Source organism: Equus caballus, chromosome 31 (genome assembly GCF_041296265.1).
Source record: "Equus caballus isolate H_3958 breed thoroughbred chromosome 31, TB-T2T, whole genome shotgun sequence".
Classification (NCBI taxonomy): Eukaryota; Metazoa; Chordata; class Mammalia; order Perissodactyla; family Equidae; genus Equus; species Equus caballus.
In genome coordinates this window covers 13,697,858-13,712,372 of record NC_091714.1, presented here as the reverse complement: position 1 = coordinate 13,712,372, position 14,515 = coordinate 13,697,858, and positions in this window count along the sequence as shown.

Genomic DNA, 14,515 nt, shown 5'->3' with positions numbered 1-14,515 from the left:
AGTCTTGGCTATTAAATTTTTCTTTTATTAGCATCAAAGTCTCTCTTTGTAACTGATGCAAGTACCTAGAAAACTGAACAGAATTAAACACTTATAATAATGTAAATATTGAATATCCAACCCAAACTTGTTCTATAGCCTTTTGGGAAAACAAGAAGAAACAATATGAGTTGGACAGTGTGGTATAAGAAAACAAAAAAAGATCCTCAGTAAATAATGTATAAAATAGAAAGGTCAAGAAATAACAGTGCGTATGCAAGTAACATATGAAATAGAAAAGTGTGGATAAAATCCAGATTAAACTGACACACATTGAAAGCGATTGAGGGAGTTGAGAGAAGGAAGGTATGGGATGTGTTTTTCTAAATAAACTTTATAGTAACATTGGACTTTTAAAACTATTTGCATATATTGCTTTGATAAAAATCAAATTAATAAAGAGTTTAAATATATCACTGCAGATACAAAAACAAAACCTAAGTTGCTGTAGAACTGGGGGCTGAGACAGTGTAAAGCTGCCAGTTTTGGTCCTTCAATTTGCTTTTTAGCAAAAAGCTAGCTGCAGCAGAAGACCTGAAGAGGTATTTAAAGTAACCTCTTCGGACTTCGCCAGCCTGGAAAGACACCCTTTGTAATCATGGAACCTAAAGCACAGAATTAAATTTTAAGCATATTCAGTCATTCAATCTCTGTAAATACTAGGTATACATAGATACCTAAGAAACAATGCCTGTCTTCAGCAGCAGAAGAAAAATTGAACTTATTTTCCTCTCCTAAATATTTTATTGTATAAGCATGCAGTAAAACAATCCACAAAGCCAGCGCATGTTATTGGAAACTCCTGCTGGTGCCACATTTACCCAGCTTGAAATCCCAGAGAACATTGCTCTGCAAGGATTTTCATCTTCTGATTCAATCTGTTGTTAGCTGAACAGCCTCATCATTGTTGCCCCCAAACAATAAGAAAAGCTTTTTCTTAAAAAATTGTTAGAAATAATGTGTTTTGATATCCCATTGTAGTTGTGGGAGCAACTGCAGTCCTAATATTGGTAATATTCTGAGTTTATTATAGCAGTATTCATTAGTTTTTGAATATATTGGCAAGATACACTCTATGCCAGAGTTGAAAAGGAGCAGATTAAAAACATTTTAAGGAAAAAATAATTTTAATGTGAGAGCTAAAATGTTCTCATCTCTGCTTGTGTGTTTAAGCAAAGTATCTTTAGCAGCAAAACAGAAGTGATTTTCTGTTCTTCTTATGGCTGAGAATCTCTTCCCAGTCTGAAATGGTTACTACTATGACAGAAGATATTTTTACAATAACGCATATATGTAGTGTGAGGCCACTCTCTTACTTGAAAACACTACTGAACATCAATTAGTTGACACATGAGAATTATTATGATGTCACATATTTATAGACATTCTCAGCTAAATACTAATGTACGTTAGACTTCATCATGACAATTCCTAATACATGTTGATGAAGTTGATATGTCCCTTTTGCTTTAATGCTTTCAGTATAATTTTACTCTTTTAAACTCATTTGAGGTTTTTTTCTGTGTTGTAAGATTATCTTTTATCTTGTATTACATTTGAAAAAATGACAAGTTGGTGATCTCTGAAAAATTATTTCATGGCATTATATTTTTAGTTTTAAAAATAATGCAAGATATCTGTAGGAAGAATATTTTCCCTTGAACTCCATTTGTTCATTATTATTATGTATGACCACAGAGAGGAAGTGGAAAGAGAATGAAAAAAGTCTTAGACACTAAGCCACGGTTTGGACTGTGTTTTAAATTTTCCATATGTATATAAGTGCTTTTGTCTTCTTGTCTTAAGCACTACTCTCCAATTTTTCAATGATATTCTGCTCAGAGATTGTGGCCTGCATTATTTTATTTTTTGTAATTTGTTGGGATCTCCTCTGTAATCCTGTCCATGGGCGTTTTTGTCTAAATGTTCTAGGTGCTCTTATGTGTATGTGTGTGCATGTGTGTGCAATTCTACAAATTATATTTTCTTATATGTATATATTGGAATGATTATTAGATCTCTGTCTCTCACTTGCTCATCTCTGCTTTCTCTCTAGTGGATGAAACTTGTAAATTTTCTTCAAATCTCTTATAGCTCTACCAATATTTTTTCTTTCTGTCTTCATCCAGCAGTTCTTGAGACAAGTGTAGAATCCTGCTCTATGATTATAGCTTTGATCATTTCTCTTTATAAGTTTATCACTTATTGCTTTATATGTTTGCATCTTACATGTTTACTTGTTTTTATGTGTTTTGCTTCAAAGTTTATGATAGAGATTTTATGGGATTATTTCTATCAACCTTAAGCTCTGATATTGTTTATTAATACTTTATTGCATTAATTCCTTTAGCATCATTTTGTCTAAAATTAACATTGCTATACAAGTTCAATTTTGACCAGTACTTACTTTGTGTGTATTTTTCTCACACTTCTTGTACAATTTTTCTGATTTTTGTTTCAATCATATCAGAAAGCAGAAAACAGCTGACTTTTAAAAAAAATAAGCCATAATGATCTCTGTCTTTAAATCATTGGGTTTAATCTGTTTACATTTATTCACATAAATGAAGTATAAAAATTAATTTATATAACCTTAATTGTATTACTTACTTAGCAAACTTTTTATATTATTTTATTTTCCCTGCTCATCAAGTTGAACATTCAAACTGTTCTTTATTCTCTTCTTCTTCTGTATTAAGAAGTAATATAATTAGCTTCTATGGCTTTAATGATTATCCTCACAGCTCTAATATAGATTGATTTATTTGTAGAGCTATAGATACTTATTTCTATATTTTTCTAAAAAATATAAAATTAATTGAAATCTCTATCTTCCTCTCAATCAAAGCAAGAACATTATCCAGCTTAATGACCCTTAAAACTGCATTCCTACATTTTAAGTATTATCTAAAATTTTAGTTACAGCTATTTTTAGCACAAAATGTTCTGCATTTATTCCTCAAGAGTTAATCAGAATTACCAATAAATTGTACCCTTTATCATTGATTGGTATTACCTTCTGCATCCAACTCCTTTTTTTCTGCATTTATTTCTTGCTAAAATATCTCCTTTAGTGGGATTTTTAGTAAAGTCATGCAGAAGATAAGATTCTTTACTTTCTTTGTGTCTCAAAGTTTTGTTTCTTGGACCTTATTCTGACACTAGTTCTCTGAGACCAACTGGGTGTCCTGCACTTCCATTCAGTTCTGACACTAACTATCCAGAGTTAGCATAGACCCTACAGATTAGGTGCAAAGTCCCCCACAATACTGCCCCCACTTCAGAAGCCAGCTGCAAGTCTTGGGGACCACCCACACTTCTGGCTGACTAGCTATAAATTCAGGGGTTCCCATGATCTCCTCAGGTTTGATAATTCTCTAGAATGACTCACAGAGCTCACTGAAAGTACTATACTTATGGTTAAAGTTTTATGATAAGGATACAACTCAGGAACTGTCAAATAAAAGAGACACATAGGGTGAGGTCTGGGGGATCCAGATGTGGAGCTTCCATGTCCTTTCCCCATGGAATTAGGTTGAGTCATCCTCCTGGCATCCTCTTAAAATGCTTACTAAGAGAAAATCAATGTATTCACCATCCAGGAAACTCTTCAAGCTTTGGGTGTATAGAGTTTGGGGTCTTATTACATCATTGGCCACATGATTGAGTTCAGTCTCCAGACTCTCTTCCATCCTCTGAAGTCCAGGAGTAGGGCTGAAAGTTCCAATCTTCTAGTCACATGATTAGTCTTTCTGGAGTGGTCAACCTCTCCCTTGAAATTATCTAAATGTTCACCATGAACTAGGAGTTAGCATAAACTCAGGTGTGCTGGAAAGAAGCTCTTAATAATAACAGGAGACATTTCTATCAGTGAGGAGATTCCAATGATTATTAAAGCTCTGTAACAAAAACTGAGGACAAAGACCACATGTAGTCTATATTATACCACAGATGTCATTTTTCAATAAGTTTAACTATATGTGGAAACCTAGTTTGACCCACATTTTCCTTCAGACCTTTGAAGGCACTGCATCACTATCTTTTAGCAACTTTTGCTGTTATTGAGAGGTCATCCAACAGTTTAATCTAATTGATGTCCTTCATAAATAAGTCTTCATCCTGGTAGTTTTAGTGATGTTATTTGACAAGTAGTATTATTTAGTGCTAGGCTTTGTTCTAAGAACTTTGCAAATGTTAATTCATTATTTAATCCTCATAAGAATTCTCTGAGCAAGTACTCTTATTAGTATCCCAATTTTCAGATGGGTGAACTGAGCTAAAGAGATGGGAAGGAACTGCCCACTAAGTCTTTAGTGAACTGGTACTCGAATACAGATAGTCTGGCTCCAGAGTCCATGCGACTAACTTCCAACTCACATGCACAAAGCGTTTTGTCAGAAAATCATCCCAAACATTTTTTGTACAGAAACAAGGTAGATAAATACATATTGAAATGTCCTAATACAACTATCTCCTGGCAGGAAATAAAACATTGCGTGGTATGGAGTAAAATCTTATTATGCTTTCATGAAGTTTGCTTTTTGATATTCAAGTCCAGTTTTTTACTCATATTTTGAAAATTTGTTGTCTGTAATAAGTGAAACATACTGCCCACTTTTCTACTCAGTCTTAAAGCTGTCAGTCAGATTACTATCAGTGCATATTAGTGCATATCAGGAGACAATATTTACTCATAGTAAAGCTGCATCTTTCATTTTATTTAAATGAAGATAAACCTAGAGATTATTCTAAAACACCATAAATTTAAATATGAATATTTAACTTGAAATAAATTTTCATCAATTGAATGAACCGATTTAAGTGAGCTTTTAGAGTATTATAATTTCCAAAGTCCACTCAGATGATAAATTTTGGCTGGCTGTCAATAGGGTATAATTCAGTGAATTCAGGTGAATTTTCTACTAACACTGACTTAAAATGTTTACTAAGAGAAAAAAAAAGTTTTAGCTTCTTTCTTCAAGAGGCACCACCATTTTAGTTTCTACCATCATCATTGCAAACATTTATTTTATATCTACTATGGAAAAACCTCTGTAAGTTCCTGAAGCAAAACTTTTTGAGAATTCTGTTCCAGAAATACTTAATATTTTTTGAAGATTGAATATACATATACAAAAGTGATCACTCATGGCATAAAATAATTTCCAAAGAGTGATACAAACAAAAAGGATTTTGACCATTCTAAGAAATGTTGTCAAGGCGATTTGAGATAGCTAGGAAGAGTTTCAAAAAGACAGTGCATTGAAGCTGTGCCTTCAAGTGTTTAGAAAAGAGGAGAAAATATTTGAGGCACTATTCCAAGTGGGATAAGCTAACCAGATGGCAATGTGTAGAAAACAAAAGAAAATCTACTTGGCTAAGAGTATAGGAAGTTTTTGAAAGAAGAACATGACAGTGGATCATATGGTTAGGAATGATTCAAGCTATAATTTGAAATTTCAGGAGGATTTACAAAGGAGGTTGGGTTTATTTTCTTGCAGTACTGGGGAGCCTTGGAAGTTGAGAAAACGCTGATCAGTGTGAGAAAATACGTCAGGAAACTCTATTCATTTAGAAGGACAGAGTAAACCAGAAGTAGAAGAGATTTTAAACCAGGAAGTACAATAAGAGAGTGCTAAAATTGTCAAGACAGTGGTAAAAACAGGGAATAATTCAGGACAGCAGGGTACAACATATATGTATTCCTATGTCCATAACTCTTACCTCAATCCAGCAGGTATTCATTAAGTAACATGTATTGAGTGCCAGCCATGTTTCAGGCATTATTTTGAGTCCTTGTTACATAAAAATGAATACAGACTCTGGCAGATTCTGGAAGCTATGTGGATAACAGATATAAGACAAGCTAACCTGGAGTCAAAGACATCAGCTAGGAGGATTTTTCACAACCCAGATAAGAGTTGAAATAATGGTGACTAGAATGGAGATGAGGGTGACTGAAGAAATTTTGGGAGATAAATATTTGTAAGACAAGATTAACTATAAGTTGAAAACAACAAATAACTTATAAAAGAGAAAAAGGATGAATATAAGGAGAGTGGGACTATATTATGAGATCATTTTATTGAAGAAGCATGAGAGAATAGGATTAAGGGCACAAATCAACAGGTTGTCTTTGAGTAGAAGGGGATATCTCACCCAATAAATTTACAAATTCAAAAAGGAGACATGGGTATGGATACAGACATGGTTGTAATGAAGTGGTTGGGAAACTAAGAGAATTCATCCCTGATACCCATAACTTTCTCAAGAAATAGGAAGCAAAATTGTCTGCTAAGAGGATGGGACTTGGACTTGAGTAAAAGCTGGAGGAGAGTTGTAAACATAGAAAACATAAAATGCTGATAGTCTGTTCTGAGGGTTTAGCTGAGGTGATCAACCATGATTTTGGAGTGGTGCTAATCTATAGGCTATGTGCTTCTTTTTCCGGAATTGTGAAGTCCAGATATAAGAGAAAAATAGTTAGAATCCATCATTGGTCTATAATTGGCATTTTGCTGAGTGTTTCTAGCAGAAAGATGAGGATGGCAGGGAATCAAATGTATTGCTGAAAGAGTAGTTCAGATATACAGCTATGGGGTTTGGGACAAGTTTGGAGGTAGGGAGAGGCCATCCTGGGGATTCCAGACTTTGGAAGGGGCTGACAAGAGGGATCTTAGCAATAAAAATAAGTGATAGGGGCACAAAGTGAGAATATGAAAGAATGAGAAGGATTAGAGTTGGGTTACATGGAAGAATAATGGAAATTTTGGCTTTCTAAGTTTCTCAGGACCCTGTGGGATTGAAAAGAATGACTTACAGTTGGGTAGGTCACCTGCATTAACACTGAAGTCTCCTAGGATTTTAGCAGAAGTTAGAGTCAACAGGATGATTGTGAACCATCAAGTTTACAACTTGAGAGGGAGAGAATGGAAATCAATAGGTGAAAACAAGGAGAAGGTATAGAGAATGCCCTAGCCAGATGACATCAGTATCAAAGGAGGATGAAATTTTCCACACAGATGGAAGAATAATGAATTTGAAGTTGCAGTAGAGAGCCAGAAAATACCAATCTCGATTCTCTACCCTGTCCGTATGAGATATGGGATCATGTGTAGTGTTCACTGACGAGAGCCGCAGGAAAGTGGTTTCAGTTCACAGCAAAGAGGAACAGAACATTCTCTTCCAATTATAACTCTGGTCAGACCTGTAATTCCCCACATACACATGGTCCCACATACCTCAATGTCTTTAAGCATGACACCCTCCTACCTCTTCCTGGAGTGCCCTTCCCTCCTTGTCTACCTGGAACACTCTGACCTTGCCTTCAAGAGTCATTGCATCAGAAAGACTTCTTTGAACACCACCAGCCTAAAGGAATCCAATGTTTCTACTATGCTTCAGTGTCATTGTGTCTCTTATTCTCATAACCCATACAGTGAATTATAATTCCTACTTTACTATTCTATCTCTCCTCAAGAGAATGTGAACTCTTTAGGGAAAATAACATGACACTAATATTTGTATGTCCACTACTCAGAAAGATACCTAACATATTTTAGGCACTCAATAATATTTTGTTGAAATAGTCAAAATATAAGGAGGTGAGGAAGCAGCCCAAAACTTCCTGAAGCCAAGTCCAAGAGACATTAAATGGGTAAATAGTGAATTATAAGGTTCTTCCACACTTGACTTTACTTGTAGGTGAAATCAGCAAGCATAAATTGTGAAGCAACAGTAATGTCATAATAACTTATATATGAAATAGGGACTAGTACATATTTTCTTCGGGGAAAGTACAATACACTATCTTCCAATTTCTAGGTCAGTGTTCTTTCCATAAGTTTCTGAGTGATAGCCCAGGGGATCATTCTGACAGTGTTGCCAAACATACATATCCTATTCAAACTAAACTTGAAAAATATTGTATACCATCGTATTTATTAAAATTTCTCGTTTTCTAAGTAAATGATAACATTTCAAATAAGTATTACTATGAAAAATATTAACTTGGTATTCTGTGTCCAAACGTAACTGAAGCAAGACAACCAAAAATGTAATTATTTTTCACTATTAATATTATGTTATACCTTCAATTATCTCTAATTTTTCTAGAATTGTTCTATTAAAACAGCCCTAGTTTTTTCCCCAATTCTAAGATGCTATTTGGTATTCTAAATTGTTCCAGAAAACCTACCTCCCCAAAATATATATTAAATAATGGAATCTTGTCATGACATGCACAAAGCTGGGGAATCATGCTTAAACTATACAATGATGCTCATATGTTCATTCCTCAATAAAAGTTGGTGATGATGGTTATTTGGCTTTCCTAGTATCTCTGTTCTCTAAAATCTTTCCTACTTACAAGATCATTTAGTGTGAATTATTTACCCAAAGTAAGTAAAAGCAACACGTGTGTATCTCTTGCCTTTCCTCTCTCTGCTTGAAGACACCCTGGGCCACCTAGCTTTCTCCATAGATATTTCTGTAAGTTTTTAAATGTCCCCATAGAGTTTGATAGTACTGTCTCCCAAAAGATGGAAACATCCTACCAAAGCTGATGGTTTTGCTTCCTCCAATGGAGCTGTTTTCAGTTGATCGATTCTGTAGTCATATTATGTCAACTCTCCACGGTTGTGAAACTGCTTTGCTAAAATAGAATCTCTCACCCCACCCAACACACCAACAAATACATACGCAAATTTTCATACTATACTTTGACACAGTAATTCCTAAGAGCAGTTCTGTGGGAAGCCAATTGGAGTTGAGGCAAAAAGAGAAATCAATAATATTGATCCAATATTTATTTAAAATTTTGATATTTTGTCCATCGTGGACTTTTATATTAATTAAATTATTTTTCATAGATACCATTAAAATATTATGTATCTTTATTACAGAGTTTTTTCTCCCCTTACATTGGTGCCTGAGGTGCCTCACTCACCATACCCTAGTACCCTAGGGAACAAAGAACACTTTCTTTCACCCTCAAGGTCTCACACAGAGATTTTTGTGTGCAAACCCCTTTTTCAGAATCCTATACAAATTCTCTCTAGACGACATAAAACCATAGGACTAGCCAGAGAACTAAAACCCCATGATGGACATGTATTCTCCCCAGTACCCCTTCCTGCTTCAATATAGAATCCTTCCACAAAACCCTTGCACAAAAATCTTTACCCTTCTTATAGTCATCAAGTTTCCCAGACCTTAACCAACCAATTCAATGCAAGATTTTCCTTTTACTTTGAAATTATTGCAATATCTTTGTTTTTATAATTCACTATGAATTTTTAGCATTTGCTCATATAATTCCATGGGATATGAAAGGTATGAGAAGAAGAAAAATGAGTTCATAAGATTCAAACTATTTCAAAACCATCTCTCTGCTCTAGACTGTTGACTGTAGATCCCTAAGGCTGTACATTTCCAGCAGAACAGCAAATCCTCCGGCTTTGTCTTCCTTACATGATTTTAGGCCATTTCCACCAAGGGTTAATGAGCCAATCATTCCCTTTGCAAAGGAATCTAATGCTTAAAGAAACCACAAAGCAGAATAAAAAGGAGCAAAGTGGTGTTTTCACTTCTGATGTTAATATCCTCAATTAGTTTATTACATCTAGGAAAAGAAGCATAGGTAGGACTCAGGTGCAATAATATGCTGCCTCTGTAAAGAGATTGGATTTAGAGAAAAGAAAAAGTAGAGAAGGATGAAAAAGGGTAAAAGACTAAGTGAGTATGTGCACTTAAATCTAACAGGCATCTACTTTTAATTATTTATTTTTAAATATCTACCAAGTTTCAGACACGTGAAATAATTGACAGGAAATTAAATTCAAACATTGAAGAAAATCTCAAGCTAAATTAAGAATAGTCAGAGTTCACTTTAAAATGACAAATTGTGGCAAAACACAGATGTGCACCAAGAGAGCTTGTCATAATACCAAATACACAAATGAGATTTCACAGAGTAGTGTTTCAGGAGGATAACTGATTGCTGAGACACACAAATCTGCTGTGGAGAGCAGGGGAGAGTTGGCACACAGGAAGAGGAGAGGAAAGCGTGTACCAGTGCGACAAATATCTGCAGATGAAGTATTTTCAGCAGGCTTTCAGAGATCAACAGGAGGCTTTGAAACTAAGCTTGTGTTGGACTGGAACTCAACATGTGGGGCATTTAGGATAGACAAGTTCAGTATAATTTGGCCAATTATTTATAATCGGTTCAAATGAGTACTTCAGTATACATATTGTTTGATATCTGTGCATATAATTACTCATTTTTCAAAACTTGAATTTCCATGAAATTGCCAATTGTTCTAAGATACTCCTGATAATTATCCTAAAGAACTCAATTATTGGATTTTAGCCTGGATTGTGTAGGCAAAGTAAAGCAGAAAATTGAAGTTATTATTTGGACAATTCAAAAGAAGCAGAATCATCTGAACCCTATAACACTAGACGTGCATTTCCCTTTCATTTCATCTGGATTCACCATGTACTTTAAAGATAACCAGCCCCAAAGTTTGGGATGTAGGTCAGCAGCTCTCTTACTCAGCGATACCAATTTCATAGTTATATAGAGTTAGCAGTTTTCATCCTTCCTATCCTAGTTCAACACATTGACCACTGAGAAGACCCAAGAAGACAGTGATTAGCTTTAGGTTTTTCTTACCTTTAGAAAGCAAGTACAAAACTAAATAAAATTTGTTTGGAAATAGACGCTCAAGGCTGATGCACGTGGACTTGAGAAGTTTAGTGTAATATACATACACAGAAATTTTTGTGGACTAAAGAAACTAGACACTAATTATGATTTTTAAAAATCTTCCAAGCTTTCTAATATAAAATTTATTTTTGCACAGTTGAATCTGCATCAGACACCTAAGAGGTAAAAAAAAGAAAAATAAAGGGATGCAAAGAATCTTACTGTTAAAATTATGTCGCTCGACTGCCGAGATATCTCCACGTATTTTTTTGAAATGCTATTAAAAAATCTCTCTTACCACCAAATGTCTCCTCTAGTAACTTAGTTGTGACACTTAAAACTCCTAATAGTACCCCTTTAGCTTAAAGCTGTGCTTCTCCATGTGTGGTCCCTACAGGACAGCAGCAGCATCACCTGGGAACTTGTTAGAAACACAGATTCTCAAGTCCCACTGCAGATCTGATGAATCAGAATTTTGGGGATTACAGTCCAACAAAAATGTTTTATTTCCCTCATATGATTCTGATGCATATTCAAATTTGAGAACCATTAGCTTCAACTATTAATTTCAGTTAAATGTAAATCCATTATCCGGAAAGAATAATTCATTAAGCAATCACAATCCACTTACACATATATAAATGTGTCATAATAAGTACTTGAGAATGGAAGCCAAGAATAAAACCTCACTCTGATGATGAAAGGAGTAATTTAGGAAGGTCTCTTGGTACCAACAGCAATTGAAAGATAGAGCCAGAATGAGAATCCTAGGGAGGACCCAGGGAATTTGGCATGCTGCAGGCTAGAAGTAACCACCAAGGAAATGGAAAAGAATTGACAAGGCATGAAGCATTAACTATCCCCATAGGATAACATTTTTAAGAATCTGTCATCAACAGATTAGTTCCCAAACAAATAAACACACAGTCAGCAAAATCAGCGGCCCATCTACAGATGTATTTATTTTAAATATAGTGTGTGCCTATTCACTTATTTTTAGTGCTGACTATGACAAAAGACAATGGTAAATACTGTACATGTTATTTCATTCAATCATAATAACCTTTATTGGCTAGACCATTAATATCGCCATTTTACATATGAGGAAATTCAGGCTAAGCACAGTGAAGGAATTTTGCTCAAGGGCATACGTTAGAAATTTCAGAAAAAATAAGATCTGTCTAGCACAAATTCAGCCCTTATCCAATCAGCCAAAAGCAGATGATAGATGGTGACAGTTAGGCTAGATGAGAGATAGGTAGATGATTGATAGATAGATAGATAGATAATCAAGGAATAACCATTATCTTTTTTACAGCTGCATAATCTTTAAAACACTATTCTGTTTCAAGAGAATACCTTTTTCTGTGTAAAGAGCAAAATCAATTGTTCCTCATCAGAATTTAACTTTAGGAACTCTTAAAGAATAATAGTCACCTAGTAACATGTCTTTCTCTTTCTCTCTCTCAAAAAAAAATTATCTCTGTTAGCATAATTACTACTGATGCAAACACTCTTCTCTGGCTGTATATACCTTCAGCTCCATTTTCATCATCATAGCTCAGCCTCTTAATATTTCTTCATGATCTATTGCTTCAATCCAGCCTATATTCAACTGCCATATTAAGCTTCTTAAACAAAACTAAGTTACTGGAGTTACACAAAACTTCAAAACCCGTCGCTTTATTTCCACTCAAACCTAATAAAATAGACAAGGGGCTCTCACCTTTGTATTCAAGATCCTCAAAGATGGGGTCCTAAACTTCCTTTCTAGGCATAGACCCATGATGTAAGATCAATGAGTTAAATGTAATTTCTGCAGATTCGTCCTGCATTTTATCATCTCTGTGCCTCCTCTCCTGTAATTCCCTTCCAACTACCACGTCTCTTTCTTCTAGATCTACCTATTGAAAGAATTCAAGATTGAACTAAAATTTTAACTCCTTCTTGAAACATCCTCTTTTACCTCCTCCCAGATATGCTCCCCTTCTGAGAACCATGGCTCTTGATTTCCACCTATTCTATGACATTTACCACTTATTCCCTTATCAAATGAAAGTTGCTTGAGAACAGAAGTGAAGATAGCATCAGAGTGTCACATGTCACTCTGAGGTACATTTCTCAGCTTTGTCTTGTCCTAGCTGAGTGCGAGAGACACTGGGAAAGTCATTTAACATATTGATTCATTTAGAAAGTGAGGCTAATAATACATTTTATGGGATCGTTGTAGTGATTAAATGAGACAACAAATACCTCTAAATATTAGAAAACTATATTCTTCAAATACAAAGTATTCGTTCATCCATGATGATATTATTACTAATCAGTATTGTCTCCCCTATGGTCTATAGCACAATCCTTTGGAATAGTCATGCATTATGTATTATTTGGATAAAATCAGTAATTATATAATTACTTCTTGAAGTAAGATTGTAAAATAATAATACTTTTTTTGTACACATATCAGTATGTTCATTTGCAAAGAAATACTATTTTTCTCTTCATGAAGCTCTGAATGCAGATTCAAATTAGTCTGATACCGCACAAAACGTGTTAGGAACATTCCTTTGGAATTACTGCCAAGGGCAATTTATAAGCCACATAAGAAATACTCTCTCTTTATGGTTATATCACTTTTGGCCTAAAATATTCCCCAGATGAATACTCAATCTTACTCACCAAGATTAGCTCAGAATAATTTGCAACTGTTGGCGAAAATAAAATTGAAAATTCAATATAGATTCCTTACATTAAATGTGGCCAAAATCATGTTACATTTTTTATAGTAAGACATATCTATCACCTGGACTGTACATAGACCATTGTAACTTTGAGGATATTTACATACATGCAGGAAATGACAACTGAGCTGTGACTGCCACCTGACAGGAACTATAAGATCCCATCAATGTTAAATCACAAATGGATGGATTTTAAAGACATTTCCAAAAATGAAAAGAAATGTGTGTCTGAGAATAAATGAAATGCAATAATTACAGCCTTTAATATCTGTAAGGGATCATATTCTACAAAGCATTTTTAATCCCTTAAGTTTCTCCCACAAACTTGAGTTAATTTTTGTGCTGGTCAAGGAATGGATTGAAGCGTTTTATTTTTCCTTTGCTTTGGGGAATTTTTTTTTTAAACTTGGACATCCAATTGTTCAAAGACCAATTGTTGAAAACACTGTCCTCATTCCACCGAATTTTGGAAGGGCAAAGATGTCTTTGCAACTCTGTCAAAAATCAATTGACCATATATGCATGGATTATTTCTAGACTGTCTATTCTGTTCCATTAATCTATTTACCTATATTGATGCCAATATCACATTATTTTGGTAACTATAGGTTTATAATAAGCCTTGAAGTCAGATAGTGTTAACCCTCCAACTTTGTTCTTTTTCAGAATTGTTTGGCAAAATCCTTTGCATTTTCATGTGAGTTTCATAACCAGTTTGCCAATTTCTACCAAAAAAATCCTATTACATTTTCATTTGGAATTGTGTTGAGCATACAGATAAGTAAGGGAGAAATTAAATCTTCTGATCCATGAACCTGATATATCTCTTTATTTATTTGGATCCTTAATTTCTCTCAGCAATGTTTTGTAGTTTTACACACATATCTTCCACATTTTCTGTCATATTTAGTCCTAAGTACTTCACATTTGTTGATGGTATTGTAATTGGTGTTTTTAAAATTTCAATTTCTGAATGTTTGTTGCTAACATATTAAAATATAATTGATTTGGTATAATTGAACTT